This window comes from Arachis hypogaea, chromosome 14 (genome assembly GCF_003086295.3).
Source record: "Arachis hypogaea cultivar Tifrunner chromosome 14, arahy.Tifrunner.gnm2.J5K5, whole genome shotgun sequence".
Lineage (NCBI taxonomy): Eukaryota > Viridiplantae > Streptophyta > Magnoliopsida > Fabales > Fabaceae > Arachis > Arachis hypogaea.
In genome coordinates this window covers 125,891,431-125,895,270 of record NC_092049.1, presented here as the reverse complement: position 1 = coordinate 125,895,270, position 3,840 = coordinate 125,891,431, and the positions used below count along the sequence as shown (strand labels likewise).

The 3,840-nt window shown below is 35.7% G+C and overlaps 1 non-coding gene across 1 annotated transcript; it reads left to right on the top strand.

Annotated features, from left to right (window-relative positions):
* Positions 1 to 1,775: 1,775 nt before the first annotated feature.
* Positions 1,776 to 1,883, top strand: LOC112745095 (small nucleolar RNA R71). Its single transcript, XR_003173040.1, has one exon. It is a non-coding gene; the product is annotated as a small nucleolar RNA R71 (small nucleolar RNA).
* The last annotated feature ends 1,957 nt before the right edge of the window (positions 1,884 to 3,840 follow it).

Sequence of the window (3,840 nt, the reverse complement as noted above, 5' to 3'; positions counted from 1 at the left end):
AATAAAAATTAGATAAATAAACATTGGGTTGCCTCCCAACAAGCGCTTCTTTAATGTCAATAGCTTGACAGTGGGCTCTTCATGGAGCCTCACAGGTGTGCAGAGCTTTGTTGAGACTCCCCAACACCAAACTTAGAGTTTGGATATGGGAATTCAACACCAAACTTAGAATTTGGTTGTGGCCTCCCAACACCAAACTTAGAGTTTGACTGTGGGGGCTTTGGTTGACTCTGCTTTGAGAGAAGCTTTTCATGCTTCCTCTCCATGGTTGCAGAGAGTGATCCTTGAGTTTTAAACACAAGGGAGTCCTCATTCATTTGGAGGACTAATTCTCCTCTGTCAACATCAATCACAGCTCTTGCTGTGGCCAGGAAAGGTCTTCCTAGGATAATGAATTCATCCTCTTCCTTTCCAGTATCCAGGACTATGAAATCAGCAGGGATGTAAAGGCCCTCAACCTTTACTAACACGTCCTCTACTTGTCCATAAGCCTGTTTTCTTGAATTGTCTGCCATCTCTAATGAGATTTTAGCAGCTTGCACCCCATAGATTCCCAGTTTCTCTATTACAGAGAGGGGCATGAGGTTTATTCCTGAACCAAGGTCACACAGAGCCTTAAAGATCATGGTGCCTATGGTACAAGATATTATGAACTTTCCAGGATCCTGTTTCTTCTGAGGTAATGTCAGTTGATCCAGATCACTTTGTTCATTGATGAACAAGGGAGGTTCAACTTCCCAAGTATCAATGCCAAATAATTTGGCATTCAGCTTCATGATTGCACCAAGAAACTTGGCAGTTTGCTCTTCAGTAATATCCTCATTCTCTTCAGAAGAGGAATACTCATCAGAGCTCATGAAGGGCATAAGGAGGTTCAATGAAATCTCTATGGTCTCTAGATGAGCCTCAGAGTCCTTTGGTTCCTCAGAGGGAAGCTCCTTATTGATCACTGGACGTCCCAGGAGGTCTTCCTCCTTGGGATTCACGTCCTCTCCTTCCCTTGTAGGTTCGGCCATGGTGCTTATGTCAATGGCCTTGCACTCTCCTTTTGGGTTCTCTTCTGTATTGCTTGGGAGAGTACTAGGAGGGATTTCAGTGATCCTCTTACTCAGTTGGCCCACTTGTGCTTCCAAATTTCTAATGGAAGACCTTGTTTCATTCATGAAACTTACAGTGGCCTTAGATAGATCAGAGACTAAGTTTGCTAAATTAGAAGTATTTTGTTCAGAGTTCTCTGTCTGTTGCTGAGTGGATGATGGAAAAGGTTTATTATTGTTAAACCTGTTTCTTCCACCATTATTGAAGCCTTGTTGAGACTTTTGATCCTTCCATGAGAAATTTGGATGATTTCTCCATGATGAGTTATAGGTGTTTCCATAAGGTTCACCTAAGTAATTCACCTCTGCTATTGCAGAGTTCTCAGGATCATAAGCTTCTTCTTTATAAGAAGCCTCTTGAGTACTGTTAGATGCAGCTTGCATTCCATTCAGACTCTGAGAAATCATATTGACTTGCTGAGTCAATATTTTATTCTGAGCCAATATGGCATTCAGAGTATCAATTTCAAGAACTCCCTTCTTCATAGGCGTCCCATTACTCACAGGATTTCTCTCAGAAGTGTACATGAACTGGTTATTAGCAACCATGTCAATGAGTTCTTGAGCTTCTGCAGGCGTTTTCTTTAAGTGAATGGATCCACCTGCAGAAGTATCCAATGACATCTTAGATAACTCAGACAGACCATCATAGAATATATCCAGGATGGTCCATTCTGAAAGCATGTCAGAAGGACACTTTTTGGTCAGTCCTTTGTATCTCTCCCAAACTTCATAGAGGGATTCACCTTCTTTCTGTCTGAAGGTTTGAACATCCACTCTAAGCTTGCTCAGCTTTTGAGGAGGAAAGAACTTGGCTAGAAAGGCCTTGACCAGCTTATCCCAAGAGTTCAGGCTATCCTTAGGTTGAGAGTCCAACCATACTCTAGCTCTGTCTCTTACAGCAAAAGGGAAAAGCATGAGCCTGTAGACTTCAGGATCTACTCCATTAGTCTTAACAGTATCACATATCTGCAAGAATTCAGTTAAGAACTGAAAAGGATCTTCAGATGGAAGTCCATGAAACTTGCAGTTCTGCTGCATCAGAGAAACTAATTGAGGTTTCAGCTCAAAGTTGTTTGCTCCAATGGCAGGAATGGAGATGCTTTTTCCATGTAAGTTGGAATTTGGTGCAGTAAAGTCACCAAGCATTCTCCTTGCATTGTTGTTGGGTTCGGCTGCCATCTCCTTTACTTGTTTGAAATTTTCAATCAAGTTGTCTCTGGATTGTTGTGATTTAGCTTCTCTTAATTTCCTCTTCAGAGTCCTTTCAGGTTCTGGATCAGCTTCAACAAGAATGCCTTTTTCCTTGTTCCTGCTCATAAGAAAGAGAAGAGAACAAGAAAAGAAGAGGAATCCTCTATGTCACAGTAAAGAGGTTCCTTATTGTTAGTAGAAGAAAAGAAGAAGACAGATAATGTGATGTAAAGAAAGAAACACAACTGTGAGGAGGGCAGAGATGTGAGATGAGATGTTAGTGAATGAATAAATAAATAGAAGGAGATGAGAGAGAAGGAATTTTCGAAAATAAATTTTGAAAAAGAGTTAGTGATTTTCGAAAAAAGTTTTTTTTTTTTTTTTTGAAAAAGGTTAGTAGTTTTTCGAAAATTAAAATAAAAAATCAAAATAATTAGTAAATTAAAAAGAAATTTTGAAAAAGGGGGAAGATATTTTCGAAAATTAGAGGGAGAGAGTTAGTTAGGTAGTTTTGAAAAGGATAAGAAACAAACAAAAAGTTAGTTAGTTAGTTGAAACAAATTTTGAAAAGATAAGAAGTTAGGAAGTTAGAAAAGATATTTTGAAATCAAATTTTTGAAAAAGATAAGATAAGAAGATATTTTTGAAAAGATATGATTGAAATTAGTTTTGAAAAAGATTTGATTTTTAAAATCACAATTAATGACTTGATTCATAAGAAATCACAAGATATGATTCTAGAACTCAAAGTTTGAATCTTTCTTAACAAGCAAGTAACAAACTTGAAATTTTTGAATCAAAACATTAATTGTTATTGTTATTTTCGAAAATTTGATATAAAAATAAGAAAAAGATTTTTGAAAAATATTTTTGGAATTTTCGAAAATAACTAAGAAATTTGAAAAAGATTTGATTTTTGAAAAAGATTTTTAGAAAGATAAGATTTTCAAATTGAAAATTTGATTTGACTAATAAGAAACAACTTTGATTTTTAAAAATTTTTGAAAAAGTCAACTCAATTTTTGAATTTGATGAGAGAAAAAGGGAAAGATATTTTTTTGATTTTTTTTTTGAATTTTTATGATGAGAGAGAAAAACAAGAAAAATGATGCAATGCATGAAAGTTATGGATCAAAACAATGAATGCATGCAAGAATGCTATGAATGTCAAGATGAACACCAAGAACACTGTGAATGTCAAGATGAACATCAAGAACACATTTTTGAAAAATTTTTAATGCAAAGAAAACATGCAAGACAGCAAACTTAGAATTCTTTAATGCTTAGACACTAAGAATTCAAGAATGCATATGAAAAACAAGAAAAGACACAAAACATGAAATCATCAAGATCAAACAAGAAGACTTACCAAGAACAACTTGAAGATCATGATGAACACTATGAATGCATAAATTTTCGAAAAATGCAAGACGCATATGCAAGTGACACCAAACTTATGATATGACTCAAGACTCAAACAAGAAACACAAAAAATATTTTTGATTTTTATGATTTTCTAATTTTTTTTTGTATTTTTTTTCGAAAATTA